The 27677-nt window shown below is 42.0% G+C and overlaps 1 pseudogene; it reads right to left on the reverse strand.

Annotated features, from left to right (window-relative positions):
• Nucleotides 1-320: 320 nt before the first annotated feature.
• LOC138777648 (embryonic protein UVS.2-like) lies at nt 321-27677 on the reverse strand (annotated as a pseudogene).

A 27677-nucleotide genomic window follows, 5' to 3' on the forward strand; every position in this document is an offset into this window, starting at 1 on the left:
TTGCGGCAAGGGGTTAAATATAAAAAGCAGACGCCTTTTCTCTTTTTTTGACATTTTGTGAACATAGCCATATAATGCTAAAAAACAGTGTGAGAATAAATAAATGAATATATATATATATATATATATATATATATATATATATATATATATATTATATATATATATATATATATATATATATATATATATATATATATAGTAATAAATCAATACAAAACATAGATGATGCAAGAAGAAAGTTTATTAGAAAAGACTAAAAAGTATCTAGAAAATTTGGAACACAAATAACTACAATTTCCTAAAGTTACATTTTCCCTTCACCTATGAGGTTGTCTTTTCCTTAAAGAACTATTAGAATTCAGCTGTTTCCATTGTGCGGTCATCTTCAGTTGTACTGTAAAGAGAGAGACAGAAAGGTTTATAAAAAACCTCATATGTCCAATGTTCTGGGATGCAATAAAGGCCTAATAAACTATATATGTTCAAGATTAAATAATAAATGTGTAAAATGTGATATTATAAAGCAAATGTGTGATAGATTACAATGTATTACTACATTACTAATATTTCTACAATAAGAGGTTGGGCGGTCAAGATCCCAGATACTAGCTGGAGCAGAGAGTGGCTGCACAGGACATGTCTCACTCTGGAGGCCTCACAATGTCCAGGTATTACATAGACAACATGCTGACGGGAACAGTACACCTGCATACTGCACTATTCTTCCTTTCATATCTGGAGAAACCTCCAATCAGAGCTCGACCAGTTAGATCCAGTACTACCATCATGGTTTCCAGAATAACAACAGCAATGTGAACAGAAGTTTATAATGTAGCCTGCTGGCTTCTGGTGGGAAAAATAGTCCTGCATGTTGAACTATACATATATATCAGCCATTATATCAGTCATTTATAAGAAGGAACATTATGGAGGTGTGGCAGAACTGAGCACACCTAGTGCTATGAAATTCATTCCCTATGCTTTGTCTATTTATAAAACCTTAACTTGCTGCGGCATCTGCACAGGGACAGATAAAAGGTGTCTGGTGTTTAGATCTGTTAAGCTATCAGGGCCGCTCAACTAACATGGGCTCTCTACCATCTCTACACTAACAGCTATTGTGAGATAGAACAGCCATCTAGGCCTTTAGTGCTCTGTGCTAAACTGCTTATACCAGGAGCATTGCAAGAGTATAAAAAGATCATGGACAAAGCCCCGAGACACATCTCTCTACTACCACCACCACTAGCACATACACAAAAGGATATATACATATATACAGTTATCATATAACATTGTCCTTTATAGACCAGGAACAAATATTACTACCACACAATAAGAAAATGACCTCCATACCACTACTGAATAAAAAGCCCTATACACAGAAATATGTTATCAATCATAACCCCACCCCACATATTGTCCTACATATATTAGTAATCCTGACACACCATGGCGGCTATCACTACCGCTACAGACCGTTCAGACCCAGTGACTCACAAGTACTGTCTTCTCTAATTGCCGCTTTTTACTTTTCTTTTTCTTCTCCTTCCGGCTCAGACAGAGGTGGCGTTGTCGGATTTTTTACTGTAAATAAAGAATAAATTATTATAGAATAAATCTATGACATTACTATAGACCAGGGGTGGGGAACCTCCAGCCCGCGGGCTGCATCCGGCCCCTGAGACCTCCACATACGGCTTGCGGTTCTCCTGTGTTGTGCGCTGCTCTGGTGGGGCAGGAGCCGGCATACATAGCATCCTCCTGTGTCTGTGACAGCTGCCAGACACAGAAAGGATGCTGTCTGTCTGTGCCGGTCCTTCCCCACCAGAGCGGCGCACATCTTCAGTTTCCTGTGGAGAAGTTTCACCTGCAGGAGAAGAAAGGCACAGACTAGGAAAGAGAGGAGGACCTGGGCAGCGTGGGAGCGAAGCAAAGGTGAGTGGGGTGTTCATTCTTTTATTTCGGACAGACACTGGGGGCTAAATACACTGGGGGGTTAACTATGACTAGCAGGGGCATCACTGTGGGGTTAACAATGACTAACAGAGGCATCACTGGGGGTTAATTATTACTACCATGGGCATCAATATGGACATCAATATGGACATCAATAAGGGGTTAACTACAGCTACCAGGGGCATCACTGGGGGTTATCTCTGGCTACCGGGCATCACTAAGGATTCCCATCAGGTACAATGGGCATCACAGAGGGTTAACTACAATAGCAGGGGCACCAGGGGAACAATACTTTGCCTTGCACCGGGTGCTGTGCACCAACGCTGCTGCGCACAGTATAACATTGAGTGTGGCCCTCAAATGATTTTATTAATAGCCGAATGGCCCTCGACAAGGAAAAGGTTCCCCACCCCTGCTATAGACTATTACTTACGGTGAGGTGCAGTCTATATTTGACAGCTCTTGTAGTAGTTTCTTACAATGTATTGGGATGTGATCTGTGAGGATTAGCACTTAGGTATTATTACATTATTGGTACCAGCTTATTTACTATGGGTGAATTGGTAAGTTGGACACATCATTTCCACTGTCTCCCCCTAGAGGCCTGGTGGTCGGGGCTTTGGACAACCACCCTTGTTGCACATAGTCCTTCCATGTGTCTTACTGTGCCACAGTCCTGCTACTGTGATACACCAGAGGTCAGTGCACAGATATCAAGGTCCACTGTAGGCTCCTCTGGTCCCCCCATGAGTCAGTACAATGCTGGTCCTAGCAGTAGCTCACAGCAGATGGTAAGGAGCGTATGGATGATACAATTATTAATGAATTCTTACAACCCAGCGATAGGTATACTGTGCTACTTATGTGACTATATAACCATGAGGTTGTAGTACTCACCCATTACATATGAGGCGTTAAACCCTCTATACTCCTGAGATCCATTGGTAACAAAGTTCATCTTTAGGATATTGGTTTGAGTTTTAATTGTGGTGGGAAATGGCATACCACAGAGCTTTTTTGTAAAAACATCATCAGTCAAAAATAAATAGTCAAATGGGCAAAATTGGTAACCTTGCATATAAAAATCAGAATAGGTGAAATAAATCTGTAAGGATAGGAAGCATACATGGTATTGTTATTGTAATACAGCAAATCTGATCACATTGTAATCAATAGCAATTTCTAATGAGGCAGAAATTACTGATGCATTTTGTTTTGCTTTGTCATTTCATATTATTATGGGTTTTATAAAATTATTTACATTATGGTAGAGAGACAGAGAGAGAGACATAGGAAGTCCACCTGCTGGCTTAGGATTATGTGTGATTCAGAACGTTACCTTGCTCCCTATATTCAGCACATTGCACACAAATCCCACCTGAGCCTCATGTATCTCAAAAGCAGAAACTCCTGTTGTTGCTGTGATTCCTTCTCTCCCTAATGATTCCCTCTCTCACTATCCCCTTAAATCTTTGGTGAATGTAAGAGCCAGGCTTGTCTTTCTGTGCAAGCAGAGCACTGATGTGTCTACAGAGCGCCAGTCACAGCAATGGCTGCTCATTCTCTATATAATACACTATACAATTATCTTCCCTACAAGTAAGTATAGAAAGCCAATCTTATCACTGCCCAGGCTGACCTTGCTCTCTGCTGCCACTATACCATACCTGGTGAGAAGGAAAGACACCAAAGGTTCAACACATTTCTGAGTTTATGAAATAAAAACATTCCAAATATTGTGTTTTAAAAATAAAGTAACACTGAATGCTATTGTAGCTTTGGAGGCCTTGGATTCACCCAACTCTCACCACAAATCTCTGTGTCCCCTATATCTATAAATAGACAGATACATAGAAGGTAGGTAGGTAGATAGATAGATAGATAGATAGATAGATAGATAGATAGATAGATAGATAGATAGATAGGAGATAGATAGATTTACATTACTACAGTGTGTATAGTTACAGAACATAAGTAGACAATCTTACAGAGAGTAAAACTTACAGTGTAATTCTCAGGAGCTTTGATTAAGTAGGAGCAATTCAGATTTGGGGCATAGTTATCGGGATAACCAGGGGAAGTAATAGTGCCCATGAGATTGTAGAATGTTCCTCCACATTTCTCTGTAAGATAGATCGTTAATGTAGTGAGTACAAACATGTATCTACAATTTGGTTTAAACAGTTTTATTACCTTTAGATGATTCTTACATTCCTATAAGTAATAGGTTTTATTAGACAGAAGAGAGTTTCCTTCTGTACTCAGAAGCTGTTTTCCTACCTCATCCCCCCCCCCCTCTCCAAATTCTTATCGGTTCATTATGAAGGCAAAGGCATCTACAACAGGTTTGCTGTGCTCATTATAACCTATGGAGGGGGGGGGGGGGTCTGAGGGGGAGCAGTGAGTAGCAGGAGGAGAGAACCAGCCTTTACAGTTTGGAGACTGAGCATAGAAAACACTAGATTCCCAGGTCAGACTGCTCAGTGCTGGTCTAGGAACTTGGTGAGATAAGACTGCAGGATGTTGTGCTGTGCTCATCCTATACTGCAAACTGCGCGGGCTGGTTGTCTCGTCTCAGTGCTCAATCATCCCACTATGCCCCTCCCCCCTCTATAGTCTATACGGGACACAGCAAACCAGTCTTCAATTTGCTTCTCTGCAACAGAAAAGAGGTGAAAGCAGGAGGATAGAAAACTGTCTTGTGAGTACAGTAGGAACCTCTTTTGCCTAATAAAACCTATTATAGAGTTTCTTAAAATCATTCATACTATGATTTCTGCCATTTTTTTTTTTTTAAAGGACCGTTACACTTTAAATGTAAACCAGCACCAGCTCCCGAATGCAGAAGCTCTGCCTTACACATTTGGGCAGTTCTATTGAAGAGGAAGGAACTGATCTGTAATACCACACACACAAGCTGAGGACAGATATTCTACTGTTTGTTTGTTTTTTCTTCTAAAAAAATGAAGTGTGTATTTTTTAATATTGGACAATACAAACTGCTGTGATCCCCAGTGTGACCCCTCCCTGAACCCCCAAGCACCGCTTTATGGGCATGTCCTTATGCAGGAAGGGGATAAAAATATGTTTTTCTTTATTTTTTTTTCTGTTTTGACCATTTTCCTCCTACAGATGTAATTGATAGCTGCTCCTATCTTACCTACTTAGGAAGCCCAGTGTTTCCACCCCCTCCCTTTCATCCAGAAAGTCATGAAATATTTTTAGTAAAATACAGTATATGATCAGAGGAAGGTCCAACCCTTATGGCACATTGTGTTTGCTGGAGTGCTGCACACACTCTGTGCTGTACAATATGGCACTTCTCTTTTATATATTAAATGGCTGATACTATTTCTATAGCCCTTCTCAAGTTTAACTACATTTACTTTAATAAGAGCTTCAGTACTAGGTCATTTTAACCCCTTAACGACATCGGGCGTAAACTTACGCCCTCGCGCCCTGGTACTTGGCGCATCAGGACGTAAATTTACGCCCGATGTTTCCCCGATCGCTGCGTGTTCGCACACAGCGATCGGGGAAGATGGCCTGCTATAAATCATAGCAGGCCATCATAGCTTCTCGGCACGGGGGGTGGTTAACACCCCCCGTGCTTACGATCGCCGCTATAGGCTGATCAATTCAGATCAGCCAATAGCGGCGATCTGAACCTTTCCGGGTCATCGGTGACCCGGAAAAAAATGTCCGAGGACGGCACCGACCGCCATTACTGTAAAAAGTAATGGTGGTCACCGTGCCACCGGCCCGATCGCCGTGAACGGCCAGGTAGCGGAGGGGTCCAGAGCAGGTATTTGTACATTACTCACCTGTCCCGGGGTCCTGATCGGCGTCTTCCGGGTTCGCGGCGTCCTCCGTCATTCCGTTTGGTCTTCGGGTCTTTCCGGCGGTCCCCGTCGTCTTCTTTCGGCTATTTTCGGCTCCAGCCTCGTCATTTTCCGGATTTTGCGCTCTGCTGCCCTCTAGCAGCTGATATGTGTAATACACTTATCAGCAGCTACAGGGATGTTCAGAATGTAGAAAATTTTTATTTTTTTTCCAATTTTTTTTTTTTCTATTTTCCGCACCCTATCGCCGCTGAGTGTTGATCAGCATCGCACGAAAGTGCGCTGCTAATCAGCAACTCCTCCTTTTTGGCGTAGGGTGTTTTTTTTCTATATCCTACTGCCACGGTCTGCTGATAAGTGCCGCACATAAGTGCGGCATTTATCAGCAACTCCTTTGTTGGCGTAGGTTTTTTTTTTATACTTACTGTAAAAAAAACACGTAAAAAACACTACATTACACCACACTACATTGAATAAAGTTTGACACTACACCACTACATACCCCATATACCAATCCCCGTATAAAGATGGTCCCCAGGGTGTTTTCGGTGTCGGACCCATACGTTATTATTGCCTCCGACACCGAAACAGCCAGTGAGGATGAATGGGGGGGATCCTTCTTTCCTCCATTCATCCTCATCATCCTCATCATCCAGTGACGTGTCTGGGGGTAGCGTAGCGTACGCTGCCCACCAGACACGTCTTTTCCGCCAGTACCGTCCCAATAAGAGATGACGGTATGGTGTGAAATTGTCCAAACTCTGTGAGAGTACCTCAGGGTACACTTACAGATCCAGGGTACGTGCACACTGCGGAGTGGTGAAGGATAACCCTTCGTGCAATCCGCAGCTGGCACCCGCCGGTGGACTGATGCGGGCGCATGTCTCTACCCGTGTCATAGACTCCATTCTATGCACGGGCGGATTCCGTCGTCCATCCAAAGAATGAATACGTTGGACGGAGAGCGGAATCCGCCCATGCATAGAATGGAGTCTATGACACGTGTGGAGATGTGCGCCTGCATCACTCCGCCGGCGGGTGCCAACTGCGGAATGCACGAAGGGTTATCTGTCGCGATTCCGCAGTGTGCACGTACCCTTAGAGTGTATGTAGGAAGGGACACCTGAATCCAGCCCCCAAATGCCCCCAGATGCCCCCCCATCCTCGGAACAAGTGGGAAGATCGTCCGGGAACTGATCTTCCCACTGCTGGATAAAGGTCACCACCTGTACGGGGATAACTTTTATACCAGCACCCCCTCTTCCAGTCCCTCGCTGCCCTGTAGCTTGCGGCACGATCCGAACATATCAGAAGTAGTAATAGAGCCCTAATATTTAGCAGCCATGGAGCGGACCCAGCGCTTCTAGATGTGAAGGACCCCGTATCGCACCAGGACAACATTTTCCAGGTGACGTCCCCCACACTGGAGAAAGGGAGACCCCAGAAGAAGTGCAGAGTGTGGGGTAACAGGGGGATCAGGAAGGACACCATTTTCCAGTGTGACACCTGTCCTGATCGCCCCGGCCTCTGCATACTGGATCGCTCCAAGGCGCACCACACGTCATTGGGGTTCTACATTATCTAAATTCTGTCCCTTATTCCTATTTCAGGGGTCACGTTGATCCAGGGATTATTCTGATCGCCATTATGGAGTCGGGAAGGAATTTTATCCCAGTGATGAGGCTACTGTCGTCTGCCTTACAAGGGTTTTTTGCCTTCCTCTGGATCAACACAGGTTGAATTTGATGGACACCTGTCATTTTCAACCTTATAAACTAATAATTGGCCTAATACCCCCAAATAAATTAGAATTGTCCCTTTTCCCCAGCTAAGTAGGTATGGCCGCCATTCCCATTAGAGGATGCCATGATGCAATTACAAAGCCTCTGTGCGGCCAGGACAGTAGAAAACCCCCACAAGTGACCCCATTCTGGAAACTACACCCCATAAGGAATCTAACAAGGGGGCAGCGGGGATATGGCCCCCTGGTGATGGCCACATTTGGGACGTGAAAATGAAAAAAATTGTATTTTTTATTTTCTCGGCACATGTTCTACGTAAGTGACTGTCACCAGTGGGGTCCATATCCTCACTGCACCCCTTGTTAGATTCCTTATGGGGTGTAGTTTCCAGAATGGGGTCACTTGTCGGGGGTTTCTACTGACCTGGCAGCACAGGAGCTTTGTAATTGCGACATGGCCTCCATCCTCCATTCCAGCCTCTAAATAGCGTTCTGTCCCTTTGGTGGCTTGCCCTGTGCCCATATGGCACATTATGCCCACATATGGGGTATTTTCGTACTCAGGGGAAACTACCCTACACGTTTTGTGTTCATTTTCTTTTTTAACCCCTTGTGGAAATGGAAAAAATCAAGGCTAGACCAACATTTAGTGTAATTTTTGTAAAATTTTTACTCTAAATCATTAATCTTGTCATGATTTTTTCATTTTCACAAGGGGCTAAAAGATAAAAAAAAACAATAAATGTGTAGAGCAATTTCCCCTGAGTACGGAAATACCCCACATGTGGACATAAAGCGCCATGCGGGTGCAGGTTAAGCCTCCGAAGGGAAGGAGCGCCATTTCGTTTTTGAAGGCTGGATTTGGATGGAATGGATTTCGAGGGGCCATGTTGCATTCAAAAGGCCTCTGTGTTGCCAAGACAGTTGAAACCCCCCACAAGTGACCCCATTATGGAAACTACACCCCTCAAGGAATGTAACAAGGGGTGTAGTGAGCATATGGACCCCACTGGTGACGGGCACAAATGTGGAACAATGTGGCGTAAAAATGAAATATTACATTTTTTACACTATAATGTTGGTTTAGCCTTGAATTTATCATTTTCACAAGGGGTTAAAAGAGAAATAAACACACAATATGTGTAGAGCAATTTCCCCCGAGTCCGTAAATACCCCACATGTGGACATAAAGCGCCATGTGGGCGCAGGGCAAGCCTCCAAAAGGAAGGAGCGCCATTTGGATTTTGGAGGTTGGATTTGGCTAGAATGGATGATGAACGCCATGTCGCATTTACAGAGCCCTCGTGCTGCCAAAACACTGGAAACCCCCCAAAAGTGACCCAATTCTGGAAACTGCACCTCTCAGGGAATCTAACAAGCGGTGCAATGAGGATATGGACCCCTTGATGACGGGCACATTTGTGCCATGAAAGTGAAAAAATGAAATTTTTTACTTTTACGTCACATTGTTCCACATTTGTGCCCGTCACCAGTGGGGTCCATATGCTCACTGTGCCACTTGTTAGATTCCTTGAGGGGTGTAGTTTCCAGAATGGGGTCACTTGTGGGGGGTTTCCAGTGTCTTGGCAGCACGAGGGCTCTGTAAATGCGACATGGCCCTTGAAATCCTTTCCAGTGAAATTCAGCTTCCAAAAGCCAATTGGCGCTCCTTCCCTTTGGAGGCTCGTCCTGCGCCCCCTTGGCACTTTATCGCCACATGTGGGGTATTTCCGTACTCGGGAGAAACTGCGATACACATTTTGTGTCTTTTTTTTCCTCTTATCCCTTTAAGAAAATGAAAAATTGAAGGCTAGAACAACGTTTTAGTGTAAAAAATACATTTTTCTTTTTTCACGCCATATTGTTCGGAAAATCTGTGAAGCACCTGTGGGGTCCAAATGCTCACCGCACCCCTTGTTACATTCCTTGAGGGGTGTCGTTTTCCAAATGGTGTCCCTTTAGGGGTGTTTTTTAGGTTTTGGCACCCCAGAGCCTCTGCCAACCTGAAGTGGTACAGTCAGAAATGACCAAATATAACGGAGGCGTTGAAATTCACTAGGCGCTCCTTTGTATCTGAGGCTTGTGGTTGCGTCAAATAGCGCAATAGGGCCACATATGGGGTATTTCTATAAACTGCAGAAACGGGGCAATAATTATTGGGGTGCATTTCTCTGGTAATAGGTTTATAATTATGAAAAAATATTGGATTACAATAAAATCTCTGCACAGAAAATTAAAATTTTCAAATTTCTTACACACTTAGCTTTTATTTCTGTGACTCCCCTAAAGGGTTAAAACACTTTCTGGATATGCTTTTGCAGAGTGTGGGGGGTGCAGTTTCTGAAATGGGGTGCTTTGTGGGGCTTTCTAACATACAGGCCCCTCAAATACACTTTCAACCTGAACAGGTCCCTAAAAATATCTGATTTTGAAATTTTACTGAAAATTTGGAAATTTGCTGCTAATGTTTTAAGCTTCCTATTGTCTAAAAAAAATGAAAGATCGCTTAATAAATGCCGCCAACATAAAGTAGACATGTTGCTAATGCTATTTAATATATAATTTATGTGGTATAACCACTTTCTGTATACGCAAAAAAGTTTCAAAGTTGGAAAAATGCAGTTTTTCACATTTTTTCACATTATTTGTTTTTTTTTCATAAAGATTCGTTATGAGTATCGACTCCAATTTACCAGAAATGTAAAGTACAATATGTCACGAGAAAACAATCTCAGAATCAGCCGGATAGGTAAAAGCATCCCGAAGTTATTAATGAATAAAGTGACACTGGTCATATTCATAAAATTTGTCTCTGTCATTAAGGCCATTTCAGGCTCTGTCCTTAAGAGGTTAAAGACACAACTATCTTTAGAATTGTATCTCATTTAAAGTGGTTGTTGAGCTGCAGTAAGGTAATACTGTACCTGAGTGATATTCAGCACGGAAGCCTCTCCCAGCAATTCTGCTATCACTCTTAAACTCAATCAGTAGGTGGCTAGTAGATGCAATAAGGGGCCAAGGTGTATCAGTCCCACAGCCTCTCCACCAGACCAAGCGGCTATTATCCTTAATTGGACCATCATAAATATTAATATAGTCATGTTCATTTTGTGCACAATCAGTAGATGACTGGAGATCAAAGTCAAGAAAGGTTACTGCAGCCTAGAAATGATAATAATAAAAAATTATTAAAAAAAGATAGTCCAGGAGAGGTATCCAACATTATATATAGATATATACACAAAGGTTCACAGAAGAGGGACTTAATCACCTAAATTTGTAGTATAGCCTACTAATTAATTATGGCTATGGGTGTCACTCTTACTCAAATACCAGAAAAACCCACCATAAAGATGAATACAAAAAGAGCCATGGGCATAAATTCTGAAGCACTACAAAATTTATTTATCACAGTTATGTTAATAACATGATAGAAATTTCATATAAAATATCACTAAAACGTATTTAAAAAACAACCAGGTACCATATATGTAAAAAATAGACCACAACATAGGATAGATGGGTGATAAAAAAATTAAAATGAACTACAAAGATGTGTCCTGTCTCAGAGTAACCCGCTATTCTAGCAATCGTATGGCATAAGACAAAACACAAATGATCATGAACCGTATTATCACTCACCCATCATGGTGAGTGATGGGTGAGTGATAATACGGTTCATGATCATTTGTGTTTTGTCTTATGCCATACGATTGCTAGAATAGCGGGTTACTCTGAGACAGGACACATCTTTGTAGTTCATTTTAATTTTTTTATCACCCATCTATCCTATGTTGTGGTCTATTTTTTACATATATGGTACCTGGTTGTTTTTTAAATACGTTTTAGTGATATTTTATATGAAATTTCTATCATGTTATTAACATAACTGTGATAAATAAATTTTGTAGTGCTTCAGAATTTATGCCCATGGCTCTTTTTGTATTCAACATTATATATAGAGAACAATGCCAGTTATATCTAGAGATGTTAGAGGAATGTTGTGAACATCAACAATAGCAAAAACAAAAATGGTGGTGTGTACTCTCTGACCTTCAAAAATCTGGATTTGTTTATTTCCATCTATCTCAGGAAGATGATACTATATCATTGTTTGAGCTTTTCTTCCTAATATACTAGACGTAGTGATCAAATATAGTCCTGTCTAGAGATGAGTAAAGTTATCAAAAGTTCGGTTTGGCAAGTTTGTAATGTTAGGATTTGTGCTGAACCCAACGAGCCGCTCATTACACTTGTATGTATAATCCCTCTTGTTTCAGGAGTGACAGCCCGCTCAGCCAATCACAGGCTGCAGAGCATTCCCATCCCAGTCAGCCTGTGATTAGCAGAGTGGCCCCTCACCGGAGAGGATTACTGGACAGGACCAGAGAGCCACAAGAAAACTTTTTTTGTTTGTTTTGTGAGACGTTGCGCCACTTTTCCCCAACCTGTCAGAACTTTGCAAAAGCGAACTATAGTTTTCTGAAATTTTGGAACAAATCTGGGTTTAGGAGGCTCGACTCTCTCATCTCTAGTCCTGTCATGTTCCCGTCCTCCTCATATACAGATGCTATAGGTTGAGTACCTCTCCGTTTGAACAATGAAACTGCTGTGATAAAATTGCATAGTTTGCTCTTTAATGACCCCACACACCATACTACTAATACTATAAGAGGGGAATTTACCAGACGGTGCTTTTTTTCAGACCAATAACTATGGTGTGTGTGGTGGGGGGTGACAGTGAGCATCTTCTAAGATTGTAGGCAGGAAGGACCCCCAAAGCCCTTGTTAGGGCTACTACAAAGCACAGCATAGCATATATAACAGCATACACATTGCATAGATTGGCAGCATATCAGCTACCACCGGGTGCGATTTTTAGGTAATGTCCTGTCGGTGTCTCTAATGGATGGTTTTACCTTAAAGAGTCACTGTCGTATTTTTTTTTTTTTGCAGAACTCAATAGTCCAGGCGATTTTAAGAAACTTTGTAATTGGGTTTATTAGCCAAATCTGCCATTATCTGCATGTAAAAAGCCTTTTCCCAGGTCCCCCCCTCCTTCCTCTTTTTCATCCACTCTGAAAAATCTGAAAATTGTGACTTGTTGCAGGAGACGTACCCTGTCTGTTCTAGGGAGAGGGGAGGGGGGAGGAGGAAGGAGGGAGTTAGCCGGCAGCAGAAAGCAGATAACAGAGCTGGGTGACAGCTGTAATCTGAGCTCAGACAGATCACTGGTGACTGTCCAAGAAGATAACGGGTGAGATATTTGTAGATTAACTCTTTGTTGTCCTGTTTTGGTCTTTTCTTTAGCTCTCTCCATAGGAGAACAATGAAGACAGGGGGGAGAGCTTCAAACAGCTTTTTCATGATAAAAATGCATTTTTCGGATAATAAACCCAATTACAAAGTTTCTTAAAATCGCCTGGACTATTGATTTCTGCAAAAAAATTTTTCACGACAGTGACACTTTAACCCTCAGTATGTACTAAGTGACATACATAATGTAATGTAATTTGTACATAATGTAAATAAGTTCTACATTTGTATACTTATGTTTATTTTATTTTCTTATAGATGAGGCGGCACGGATGATGGAGGCATCAAATGGACCGCGGAGTAAGCATGCAGACACATAACATAAGTAACCCTTGCTTTGGGGTCTGTTCACACTTTGCGTTAAAGACGCGGCACAAGTAAGGACAGATCGGGAGAGGTCGAACATGGGATCTGGAATAACTCAGCTGTACCTTCTTTGAAGTACTTCAGGGGAGTTGAAGGCGGAGGGACCCGGAACCCAGACGTGCGGTAGCCGCAAGAGACGTGAAGATCTGAGAGTGTTATCTTAAATTGATGGCAGAAAAGCTATGTCTGCTGATTACAATCCTTTTGCATGCTCAGGAATTCTCCGCTTTAGGTCCATAAGATGCACTTTCCTTCACCCGAAAACCGCCCCATGGGAACATACGTCTATGTTTCAAGCATGAACACTTTCACTTTGGCTGGGGGTTGAATAGTTAACACTGTGAGAAGTCTGTGATCGGACTCTGAGAATTGCACCTACACAGATGGACTTTGATTGTCCCTTACACTGATTGAAGATTTTTACTTGATAGACACTTTGATGTACCAATATGGTGAAACTTGTTGATTTTGCACTTGTATATAAAAGGAATGATATGTTCACTTAGATTTGAGCTTGAAAATGGTCGTGTAAGACGACAGAAACGTCGTTTGCTATTGTTTGCTGTGCTGCATTTTTTGAAGATGGAATAAATCAAATGTTTTTTTCACTACTTCGGAGTGCTGTTGGAATACTTTTACAGCATATCAGCTAGTTAGACAGGCAGGCACGCAGCTTAGAATTCTCCTGCATAGGGCCTGTGTCTGTCTATTTTGTCCTACAGTTAAATTCTGTGCCTGTTAACCCCTTCAAGACTAAGCCTATTTGGGCCTTAATGACCAGGCTCATTTTTCAAAATCTGACCTGTCTTACTTTATGCGCTTATAGCTCAGTGATGCTTTAACGTATGCTAACGATTCTGAGATTGTTTTTTTGTAACATATTGTACTTTATATTAGCGTAAACCACTGTTTGGGCACACAGCGGGGCTCAGAAGGGAAGGAGCGCCAATTAGCTTTTTCAGTGCAGATTTTTCTGAAGAAGTTTCTGAGCACCAGGTGCGTTTGCAGTGCCCCTGTAGTGTCAGCAGAATAGAAACCCCCCAAAAGTCACCCCATTTTGCAAAGTACACCCCTCAAAGAATTCACCTTGGGGTGTGGTTACCATTTTGGCCCCACAAGTATTAGAGGAAAGTATTCAAAATTAGACAGTAAGAATGAAACAATTGAATTTTTTCAATAATATGTTTGTTTAGTTTGAAATTTCTCAATTTCACTAGGAACAGAGGAGAAGATGCACCCCAAAATTTGTAACGCAGGTTCTCCTGAGTACAACGGTACCCCATACGTGGGTATAAACCACTGTATGGGCACACAGCCGGGCTCAGAAGGGAAGGAGCGCCAATTAGCATTTGCAGTGCAGATTTTTCTGAAGAAGTTTCTGAGCGCCAGGTGCGTTTGCAGAGCCCCTGTAGTGTCAGCAGAATAGAACCCCCCCAAATGTCATTCCATTTTGGAAAGTGCACCCCTCAAAGAATTCAGATTGGGGTCTGGTAAGCATTTTGACCCCACAGGTATTAGAGGAAAGTATTCAGAATTAGACAGTAAGAATGAAAAAAATGAATTTTTCCAACAATTTGTTTGTTTAGTTTAAAATTTCTCAATTTCACTAGGAAAAGGGGAGAAGATGCACGCCAAAATTTGTAAAGCAGGTTCTCCTGAGTACAACGGTACCCCATATGTGGACATAAACCACTGTATGGGCACACAGCGGGGCTCAGAAGGGAAGGAGTGTCATTTTGCTGGAGCAAAACCGCAGCTAGTATCGGTTATTAGAATAGCAAAGTTGCTAAAAAAAATAAAAAAAATTGAGATTACAGGTAATCTCGAGGTGTTTACGGGCAGCCAGGGAGTGTTTACTGCCCATCTGGGGTGGTTACGGGCAATCTGGGGTGGTTATGGGCAATCTGGGGTGGTTACTGGCTATCTGGGTTGGTTACTGGCTATCTGGGGTAGTGATGGGCAGTCTGTGGCAATCTGGGGTGATTACAGGCAATCTGGGGGTGGTTACTGGCTATCTGGGTTGGTTACTGGCTATCTGGGGTAGTGATGGGCAATCTGGGGTGGTGACGGGCAGTCTGTGGCAATCTGGGGTGATTACAGGCAATCTGGGGGTGTTTACTGGCTATCTGGGGGTAGTTATGGGCAATCAGGGGGTGTTTACTGGCTATCTGGGGTGGTGATCGACAATCGAGATGGTGTGGCAATCTGGGGTGGTTACGGGTAATCTGGAGTGGTTACAGGTAATGTGGGGTGGTTACGGGTAATCTGGAGTGGTTACAGGTAATGTGGGGTGGTTACAGGTAATCTGTGGTGGTTACAGGTAATGCGGGGTGGTTACAGGTAGCCCAGGGTGGTTACAGGTAGCCTGGGGTGGTTCCAAGTAATGCCAAGTGGTTACAGGTAGCCCGGAGTGGATACAGGTAATGCGGGGTGGTTACAGGTAATGTGGGGTGGGTAAAGGTAATGTGGGGTGGTTACAGGTAATCTGGGGAGGTTACAGGTAATGCGGGGTGGTTACAGGTAATGTGGGGTGGTTACAGGTAATGTGGGGTGGTTACAGGTAATGCGGGGTGGTTACAGGTAATGTGGGGTGGGTAAAGGTAATGTGGGGTGGTTACAGGTAATCTGGGGTGGTTACAGGTAATGCGGGGTGGTTACAGGTAATCTGGGGTGGGTAAAGGTAATGTGGGGTGGTTACAGGTAATGTGGGGTGGTTACAGGTAATCTGGGGTGGTTACAGGTAATGCGGGGTGGTTACAGGTAATCTGGGGTGGGTAAAGGTAATGTGGGGTGGTTACAGGTAATCTGGGGTGGTTACAGGTAATGCGGGGTGGTTACAGGTAATCTGGGGTGGTTACAGGTAATCTGGGGTGGTTACAGTTAATGTGAGGTGGTTACAGGTAATCTGGGGTGGTTACAGGTAATGCGGGGTGGTTACAGGTAATCCGGGGTGGTTACAGGTAATCTGGGGTGGTTACAGGTAATCTGGGGTGGTTACAGTTAATGCGGGGTGGTTACAGGTAATGCGGGGTGGTTACAGGTAATCTGGGGTGGTTACAGGTAATGCGGGGTGGTTACAGGTATTCCGGGGTGCCGACAGCGGCATTCAATGGGTTAAACTACCTGGAGCGGAGGAACTTCCGCTCGGGGTAGTGTCAGGGGGAGATTAGGTGTCACATTGACAGCTAATCCCCCGCTCTGCCGCCGCAAGGGGACGGCAGAGCATTCCGATACGTCCGCCACTAAAAGGCGTACGTATCGGAATAAAGCCCATTAGTGACCGCCGTAAAAATATGTATTGGCGGTCACTAAGGGGTTCATGTAATATTTGTATTGCCTGCGTCATTACGCACACGGTGATACAAAATATGTGTACTTTTTTTTTTTTACATTTATTATTGTATTGGGGGCTATGGGGATTATGTGTAAATTTTATTTTTTTATAAATGTATTTTGTGTGTGTGTGTGTTTTTTTTAACACTGTTTTTAGTCCCACCATGGGGACTTTACTGTAAAATTGCCTGATTACAGGCACAGTGCATTGCAGAGCTCATCAGCACTGCAATGCACTATGCCTGTAAAAGGCAAAGCTGATCAGCCTCAGCCTTAGGCTGAGCCTGACCAGCCTCCGTAGCTGTGACACCAGGAGGCTTCGGGGAAGCCTCCTGACGTCACAGCTCCATCGGGACTGTGCGATCTCACCGCACAGCCCCGATGGAGGAGGAAGGGAGGATTCTCCCTTCCTGTAGCACTACAGGTACTGCGACCGCACAGATCGCAGCACCTATAGGGTTAACTGCCGAGATCCGGGCTCGGCCCGGATCTCGGCAGTTGCGGCGGGTGCCCGGCTATCACTGACAGCCGGGCCCCTCCGGGAATGACAGGAGCGCAGCTCCTGCACCCCTGTCATTCAGAGGACGTGCCGACACGTCCATCTGCGGGAACGGGCTGCAGATTTGGACGTGCCGGTACGTCCTAATGCGGGAAGGGGTTAAAGAAAAAATACCTCTCAGATATCCCCGGCTGGCATACGCAAAATTTCAAATATATACAGTGTATGCCAGGCTGTTTGATTTCCCCATTGTCTATGCCATCTGTGGTTGTCATAAGTAACGTGATTTAAAGGAGTGTCATTATGAAAAGTGTGGTTGTCAGTAATTCTGCTTCTTTATTACTTTACCTGCCCTGATGGTACTCTTATAAGCCAAAACCAGTGGGTATTATCTGGGTATTCTGATGGGTAGTTGGGTGAGGTCACATATCCCTGTTCTTCATTAAGTAAAGTTGCAGGGACATCTATAAGGGAAATGATATAATTGTATAGACAGTATAGATTTTGGAAAGAAGCTCCTGGAAAGAACTGCAGAAACTGCAGGAACTTACCACATTCATACAAACGGTTGATTTTAGCCACATCCAGAGGGCTTAGTCCATCCCTTTGTCCAATTGGGACGTTTGGGTCAGGTTTTGGGTACAATGGCGGGTTTTCCTGAAGTGTTAGAAAATGAATACCTGTCATACACAAGAGGAAAGAAACAGTTTAGGTTATTATAATAGTTTTGGTCTTCTAAGTAACCACACATTAATGTTTGTGGGGAAAAAAAAACATACCTATCATAATGCATCACGGATCCATAGTCATACGGCAGGTCTAGATTGTTGGTGTCTGCTATGGCAAAATTATACCATTCATCTATAAGACAAGACCTCTTTATTAGACTGGTCATTGTAATGATGACCCCAAATGTATAAAAGAATTTTTGGTTATAGTTTCTTGGTGAAGGTGTTACCTGGTGAAATATTCTCATACATGACGGTGATATAGTCATCCCGGTCACTCCTCATGTGTTCATGCTGGAAGCCCAGGGCATGGTTTATTTCATGTTGAATAGTTCCTCTAGCCATACAATAAGGAGCTTGTATTGTAACGTTCTGACCTCCATCTGCTCGTCCCAATGCTGCATGACACCTAAAGAAAGAGAAATACATTATGTTACCAGTTTAGAAATATTGCTGGATTCTTCCTTTCATTTATAAGTAATTTCTACGCAGATTGATAACCTATATGGCAGAATCCAAAGGAAGATGTGCAGCACCCAATGCAAAGATGCATAAAGGTAAAATTTATTGCAAAAAATGACACCGATACATAAACTGTAGTTGACACGTTTTGGCGTACAAAACGCCTTGATCACAACTAAGTATATCAAAGTACTCCAAACACCCATATATTTATAGGGCGGTACTAACAGTCACATGATTAATTAAAACGAATTCAGACCACATGATTTAAAAACAGCGCAAGATTACAGAAATACAACATAAAATATCTCGTGTTTTATACCTTTCACATTATATAGATGCCATATACATTATCTTAGATTACAATATTAGTCTAAATAACATGATTTTCACACGTTTTTTTTCCAGCTCTGTTTAAAAATGACGTCTGTTATTTTGTGTCTAAAATAACGGACGTCATTTAGCAGCCTGTCCTCCCCTAAGTGCAATGACGGCTGTTGACACATTACTCTAGTTTGGAATTACTAATTGGCCTTTGGGTGTGGCTTAATTGTCCATTGAATTTAATAGTAAAAATGAAGAAAGAACGGTGAAAAAAGAAAATCTGTGTGTGAACTACTAATAAAAAACGTCAGCTGTTTGCAAAAGACTTCGGGAAATAATGATCATGTTTATTATTTTGATGTCCGTGGCAAAAATGTCTGTTATTCAATACACTGTGCGCATTGGACGTCCGTCTTTCCATTGACTTCAATGCATTCCCATTGCAGTCAGTTAAATCGCGGCAAAAATGGATGCTTTTTTTAATATCAAATTCGGACGCCTTTTCTCTAATTTTGATGTTGTGTGAACATAGCCCAAGTCATTACTGGAGTTCAGATCTTGCAATATCCGTGCAGCTAATCTGAAGATCCAGAATGATTCTCTGTCGAGATGCATTACCCCTCTCTTGGGTAAACATACTTTTTCAATCTACATTACCTTTAAAGTGACTCTGTACCCAAAATCTCACCCCCTAAACCACTTGTTCCTCCGGATAGCTGCTTTTAATCCAAGATCTGTCCTGGGGTCCGTTCGGCAGGTGATGCAGTTATTGTTTTAAAAACGACTTTTAAACTTGCAGCGCTGTGTCTAACGGCCGGGGCTTACATTAGTATATGCATTAGGCTGGCACACCCTCTCTGTCCTTCCTCCCCACCCTCCTCATGATTAGGAATGCTCCAGGCAGATTGCCTCCTATTCCCCAGCTTTGTGCATAATGAACATGGGCTGGATCATTAAGACACCTATGCAAAGCTGAAACAGCAGTAAATGTTCCTGGATCATTCCTAATCATGAGGAGGGTGGGGAGGAAGGACGGAGAGGTTGTGCCAGCTAAATGCATATACAAATTTAAGCCCCGGCCGTTAGACACAGTGCTGTAGGATTGAAAGTTGTTTTTAAAACAATAACTGCATCCCCTGCTGAACGGATCCCAGGACAGATCTTGGATTAAAAGCAGCTATCCGAAGGTACAAGGGGTTTGGGGGGTCAGATTGTGGGTACAGAGTCGCTTTAAAGCTGTTACATCTCCCACATGGCAATCACAAAAATGTTTTGTTAAACAAGACACATTACTGCATTGTTTTTGCAATCTGATATGTGTCTTCTAATCCTCCTTTTTAGGCTTGTTGATGTGCAACCCACATATTGCCCATTGCACAACACACATGTAGCTAAATAGACAACATATGTGCTGTTTAGAGATGAGCGAGAATGCTCGTCTGAGCTTGGTACTCTTTCTAGTATTAGGGTACTCGATGGTGCTCGTTACTCGGACGAGCATCTCGCGATACTCGAGACAGTGGCATCATCTTCTTCCTGCATGTTTGGTGGCTTTTTTACAGCCAATCATCATGCAGGAGAGTCTTTGGGAGCTCGTAGCATCATGTGGGAACCCTACATGTCGACAGCAGTGATTGGCTGGCCAATTAGTGTGCGGTTAGGCAGGAATCCGACACAAAGAACCCAACAATCCTTCTAAGGGCTTAAATTTTTTTTACTTTTTTTTTTTTTGGCTACTCTTGGCTTCTGGCTTGGACTTGTAGTGCAGGGGTCAGTAGTAGGGATGAGCAAACTGTCCGAGGTTTGGGTTCGTATGAACCTAAACTCTCGGCTTCTGATTCCCGCTGTCTGCCTGCTCCGTGGAGAGGGTAGATACAGCCTGAGGACCGTCTGGAAAACTGGGATACAGCCTATGGCTATGGCTGTATCCCAGTTTTCCAGGTGGTCCTCAGGCTGTATCCACCCTCTCAACAGAGCGGACAGACAGTGGGAATCAGAAGCTGAGAGTTCAGGTTCATACGAACCCGAACCTCGTCCGGTTCGCTCATCTCTAGTCAGTAGTCAATTTGTCCTGTTGCTGACCTTCTCTTGGCTGGCTGGGATCTGTAGTTCAGCTATATCTATCCTTACAGTGCTGTGTCCTGTGCACGTGGTGCTGCCCCTGCTTTTTCCTGTCCATTTCCCTGTTGTTTCCATTATTTTCTGAGGTTTCCAGGTTTCTGACAACCTTCGCTGTGGAGAGCTTTGGTCCCCTGCAAAAATGCTTAAGTTTCCCATGGACTTCAATTGGGTTTGTTACTCAAAATGAGCACCCGAGCATCGGGAAATATTCGTCTTGAGTATCAAACACCCAGGCATTTTAGTACTCGCTCATCTCTAGTGCTTTTATATTTAATATAACTTTTCATTTTATAACTGTTTCCATTTACACATAAGCTAAACTCTTTGGATATCTGTATATGTGAGCATGTAAGGCACCTCTGGTGTCCACACTTGTACGATCCCTTCACGCTTAGTCACTTGTCTTTGTTTTGTTAATCTCTAACATAGAGAGAGGGAGACAGTGTGGAACCCAGGGTACGAGCCCTCCTAGACACAATTTTTACCCCTTCTTTTGTAATGTTATAAAGAGTATCGTCCTGCCGTAGTAGATGCTTGTTAACAATATGTCTAATCTGATTAACTTGTTGACTATAATTTGTTATAAATACAACATTGTTTTTATTAGTTGTGCTCTTTTTCTTGCTTTTTCTCATCCCAAATTAAGTGTTCTTGGGGTACAATAGCATTTTTTGTGGGAACAATCTTTCTCTAAAATATCTATGTCTATTATATCTAAAATATCTATCTAAATATCTATTAATATCTATTGACTCCAAACGTAGTTATTCTCCATATGGAATATTGTGTATGACATGGTGAGGATGACAAGATGTTGCTAGAAGTATCGTATTCCCCGCACAATCCTTCCTAAAAAGACATACTTGTATTTTATTATTTTCACCTTTCAGGTGCAGATCCCAAAAAGTTACATCCCTCCCTCAAAAATGATGTAAATTTTAAGCTGTATTAATTATAATTAAGATAGTTGGTAAATGCCTGAAAAGAAACCTCATCATGTTTCCATACAACGACCAGGTCCTCGATATAAGAACCTATCCATTGTATGGATTGTAGAGAGGGATTAGAGTCTGAAAAAATATATTTTTCTTCTAAGCTACAATGTTTGCCAATGAGGGTGAAAATTTGTCACCCATACTCACTTATCTGAAGGGGAAAAAAATCATTATTAAATACAAAATAGTTATGACTTGAAAGAAACTCTGTTGCCATAACCAAAAATTCCACTTCAGCATTAGAATAGGAGCCAATTTTTTTTTTGCCAAAAAAATACATGGCAGAATAGGTTACTATGAAGCCATATAAGCCACTTGTATTAATTTTCTTTTACAGGACTCCGGTTGTGTATTTAGACAGTTTTCATGAGACTTTTCTCCTAAAGGAAACATAAAGTGACCTCCACAGAGATAGTATGGTATAACTAAGCTCCTTGTTCAAATAACACATATAATAATAACATATATAACATGAGATATTTGACATATTCTGCAGGTAGGAGTTGTGGATGGGAGAAGTTGTCATATTGGTCTTAGCCACATGAAGAACATTAATGAAAGTATAATCACACAGAAGAAACCTGCTTTATATCTATCTTTTCTGTCTTGGAGATTTATGTACTTGTTTTTAGGGGGGGGGGGGGGGGGCATTATAATAGTAGAGCTTACCCATTTCCAGACACAATCTTGAGGTAGTCGGTTTCTGTTGTCCGAGGTATCAGTCTCACACAGGTGAGTGTTGTATATTCTGCCATGCTAGACTTAATCAATTTGTCGTGTGTCTCCTCTAATGTTCAAATGTAAAAATAAATAAATAATAAATATATTAGTTTGTACAGTCACTATATATATATATATATATATATATATATATATAATTTTTTTTTATTATTATTATTATTTATATATATATATATATATATATATATATATATATATATATATATATATATATTTCAATCAAGAAAAACTTACCATATGTAGATACAAACACATAAGCACTTTAACCGTCCCATCTTGAGATTTGGGCCAGTAGCATGAACGATCAGCACATTTGATAGCACTGCGTCCGCTTGGGAGCAGCATGTCATCAATCCGGACCATCATGTTTTCCTCTAAATGAAGAATAGATTGAATAATAAAAATACTATTTATATAACCAAATTCTCAGGATATCGCCTTCAGAATGTTATCATGGACAAGAGAGATGAATCAATGGTTAAAGAAGGACTTCATATTAAAAGGTATTAAATTGAAAACTACCATTCTATAATACTGCTGTACATTTTATCCCATATTGTGTATACTGTACATATTAACCCTTTGAGGACCAGGCCCAAAATGACCCAGTGGACCGCGCAAATTTTGATCTTAGTGCCTTCGTTTTTTCCCTCCTCCCCTTCTAAGAGCTCTAGCACTCTCAGTTTTCTATCTACAAGCCATGTAAGTGCTTGTTTTTTTACAGGAATAGTTGTACTGTGTAATGGCGTCATTCATTTTACCATAACATGTATGATGGAATTCCAAATATATTATTTATGAAGATATAAATAGGTGAAATCGTAAGAAAGAATGCAATATGGTAACGTTTGGGGGGTTCCTGTGTCTATGTAATGCACTATATGGTAAAAGCGACATGATACCATTACTCTATAGGTCAGTCCGAACACAACCATATGCAGGTTACACAGATTCTCTAATGTTATATATTATATTTTTTTATGAAATCCTTTTTTTTTGGCAATTAAATATTAATAAAATGGGCCTATTGTGACGCTTATAACGGTTTTATTTTTTCACCTATGGGGCTTTATGGGGTGTCATTTTTTCCGCCATGATCTCTAGTTTTTTATTAATACCATATTTGTGAAGATCAGACGTTTTGATCACTTTTTATTGATTTTTTTTAATATATAATGTAACATAAAATCGGTAATCTGCGCACTTTTTCCCCTTTTTTCGTGTACGCCGTTTACCGGTCGCAATGACGCTTGTTATATTTTAATAGATCGGACAATTACGCACGCTACGGTATATTATATGTTTATCTATTTATTTATTTTTATATGTTTATTTATATAATGGGAAAGGGGGGTGATTTAGACTTTTATTGGGGAGGGGTTTTGGGTTAGTGTAATAGTGTTTTGAACTTTTTTTTTTTTACACTTTTGAAGTCCCTTTGGGGGACTTGTACATACATTAGTTTGATTTATACACTGATGAATGCTATGCCATAGGCATAGCATTGATCAGTGTTATCGGCGCTCTGCTCATTGAGCCTGCCTGTGCAGGCTTCAGTGTAGCAGATCGCCGATCGGACCGCACGGAGGCAGGTGAGAGACCTCCAGCAAGTCCGTTTCAACGATCGGGACCCCCGCAGGGACTCCCCCTGTCCACTTACACTTAAACGCTGCGGTCGCGGCGTTTAAAGAGGTTAATGACAGCGGCAGCTGCGATCGCTGCAGCGTGTCATTACCGGTGAGGTCCCGGCTGCTCACTGCAGCCGGCCCCCACCTCCTATAAAGCGCGCTCCGCTCCGAAGCGCGCTTCATAGCGGGAATAACACCCATGACGTAAGGTTACGTCATGGGTCGTCTGGGGACAGACTTCCATGACGTAACCCTACGTCCAGGGTCGTCTAGGGGTTAAAGGGGTACTTCATAGAGATTTTTTTTTTAAATCAATTGGACTTAGAAAGTTATACTTATTCATATATTACTACTATTTAAAAATCTCAAGCCTTCCAGTACTTATCAGCCGCTGCATGTACTGCAGGATGGCAGTGCATTCTTTGTAGTGTCACACAGTTCTCTCTGCTGCCACCTCTGTCTATGTTAGGAACTGTCCAGAACAGTAGGAGATGTCTATGGAAAACCTCTCCTGCTCTGGACAGTTCCTGTTGAGAACAGAGGTGGCAGCAGAGAGCACTCTGTGTCAGACTGGAAAGAATACACCACTTCCTGCAGGGCAGCAGGTGTTGAGGTGGCCACCGGTCCCACTAGAGGTTGACAATGTCACTTTAACCCCTTAAGGACAGAGCCAATTTTGATTTTTGCGTTTTCGTTTTTTCCTCCTTGTGCATCAAAGGCCATAGCACTTGCATTTTTCACCTAGAAACCCACATGAGCCCTTATTTTTTGCGTCACTATTTGTACTTTGCAATGACAGGCTGAATTTTGCATAAAGTACACTGCGAAACCAGAAAAAAATTCAAAGTGTGGTGAAATTGAAAAAAAAAACGCATTTTGTTTATTTGGGGAAATGTGTTTTTACGCCATACGCCCTGGGGTAAAATTGACCTTGTTATGCATGTTCCTCAAGTCGTTACGATTAAACGATATGTACCATGTATAACTTATATTGTATCGGATGGCCTGTAAAAAATTCAAACCATTGTCAACAAATATATGTCACTTAAAATCGCTCCATTCCCAGGCTTATAGCACTTTTATCCTTTGGTCTATGGGTCTGTGTCAGGTGTAATTTTTTGCGCCATGATGTGTTCTTTCTATCGGTACCTTGATTGCACATATACGACTTTTTGATCGCTTTTTATTACAATTTTTCTGGATTTGATGTGACCAAAAATGCGCAATTTTGCACTTTGGGTTTTTTTTTTGCGCTTATGCCGTTGACCGTACGAGATCAGGAATGTGATTAATTAATAGTTCGGGCGATTACGCACGCGGCGATAGCAAACATGTTTGTTTATTTATTTATTTGTTTACTTTATTTATAACCTGGGAAAAGGGGGGTGATTCAGAACTTTTATTAGGGGAGGGGGCTTTTTTATTGACAACAACACTATATATTTTTTTTTTTACACATATACTAGAAGCCCCCCTGGGGGACTTCTAGTATATACACTTTGATCTCTCATTGAGATCTCTGCAGCATAGATATGCTGCAGAGATCCATGAGATCGGCACTCCGTTTGCTTTCGGCTGCTGCAGCCGGAAGTAAACGAGTGCCGAGTCGCGGACGGCGCCATCTTGGAGCGGTCCCCCGGGCCTGGCTTCAGAAACGGAGACGCTCCTCCGGGGATAACATCCCGGAGGAGCGATCTCCGCCACTAGACACCAGGGAGACGCTGGATCCGGTAATCGGATGCAGCTGTCATGTTTGACAGCTGCATCTGATTACTGTATTAGAGGGCACGGCGATCGGACCGTGCCCGCTAATACCTACGGCCCGGGCTGAACGCCCTTACCGGCAATTAGGCGTACCTATACGCCCTCTGTCGTTAAGGGGTTAAGGTATGTATACATTAAATCATTTTGACATTATGTTACACACATTAAGATAATCCAAAAAGAAACCTAGAAGATTACCTGCAGGAGAATAACATACGCCTTGTAGTTTGCCTTTACCTTATACTTTATTACATATTGGGATAGATTTATGTTTATACATAGCATCTTTAGTGACAGCCTGCACAACCAATCACTTTCCACGGTGCTGTGATACTTCAGTAAGTGAATGGCTGAGCGGCTGTCGCCTGCCGAGACGTCTCTGAAGTAGCGGCCAGAGTGTTTGGTGTGGGACCTGTACATGTGACAGGAGGACCCCAGGGGGATCATGGTAGGTGAGAATAGGCTGCTTATTATTTGATATGTTCCCCCCCAAAATAGAAAATATGAATTCCCAGAGTACCCCTTCCATAAGACATCCTCCCTTTTAAGCCTGACAACTCCATGTGAAGGATTTACTAAGACTAAGACGTCTCACATGTCACAGAAAAGTCATTCTGTGCAAAATGTGTAAAATGTTGTTACCTTTCACCAGTCGGTGTTAGACACAGCTTAGATAATCTCCTCCCATGTGTTATAAAGTCATTGTAACCTACAAAAATGTCATCATCATTTCATCTACTGATCCAACTTCTCTAACTAGATATCTCTGACACAGTAATATTTCTCCTACACTCTCATATACAAGGACTTACTAACTCTTCTCTCCTACTTTCATGCACTTACATTTTTGTGTGTTGACTGTCTAAAGTTTCAGTCGGTGTCTGCTAAGACCCTCATGGATCAGGTGAATGTGGCGAGAAAAGTGTACAGTAAAGCATTTCCCTCCCCGGCTTGCAGCAATTTCCATCTATAGACCTGTCTGGCTGGAGATGACTGAAAGCGGGAAGCTGCACCATGCTGCTCCCTGCACCTTCCTCTGATAGAAGGGATGAGACCACCACCAATAAAAACTTATCAAATGTCCCAGCGGACAGTTCTCTTTTATTGGAGATATGCTTTACACACATTTATAAAGAATACAGAAAGGAACCAAACACCAAATAATAGCACAAATAACACTAGTAGAGATTCTTACCATATTCACCAGCGCCAGGAACAGAACTCTGTGAAAGAGACATTTACAATCACTAGTAACATTTCAGTAGATGTGGAACAGACACAGATCTATATAGAAAATGTATATATAAGATGTAACTACAATCATTCCTATTACTAAAGAAATGCTGACAGAAAACTTAGAGAAACTCAATGAAACTTGTGTAAAGTCAATGGGATCCATCGGCTGTTCTGTGAGGAATCTAGCACTGGGTCCTGGCTCCTTAGTTATGAAGGAACCATAATGCAGATGTGACCAGAGTCTCATTTACCTTTAAACATTTCATTTTACTAATAAGTAAACATTTTATCACTAAATAAGACAACTTTTTACTGCCATTGAAGCGTCTCAAACAAGACAATGTAAAATAGACTCTTCTCCATCTTTAAGGTTGCACATACCATATGAATAAAACGAAAAGTATCTACTGTCCTGCTGTGTTATCCATTGTTGTTAGGGAAAAAAGAAAGATTAAAACGAACATATGAGAAGATAATATAATCTGACCATGAGTCTGCTATCTTACCTGTAATGGTGGAAGCACAGGGACACTTGTCACAGGTCCCAATGCAAAGAGTAGTAGGGCAAGGAGGTGCATCTTCTCCCCCATGTTGTAGAGATATCTGTAGAATATTGGAG

The sequence above is a fragment of the Dendropsophus ebraccatus genome, unplaced genomic scaffold (assembly GCF_027789765.1).
Source record: "Dendropsophus ebraccatus isolate aDenEbr1 unplaced genomic scaffold, aDenEbr1.pat pat_scaffold_584_ctg1, whole genome shotgun sequence".
NCBI classification, from domain to species: Eukaryota; Metazoa; Chordata; class Amphibia; order Anura; family Hylidae; genus Dendropsophus; species Dendropsophus ebraccatus.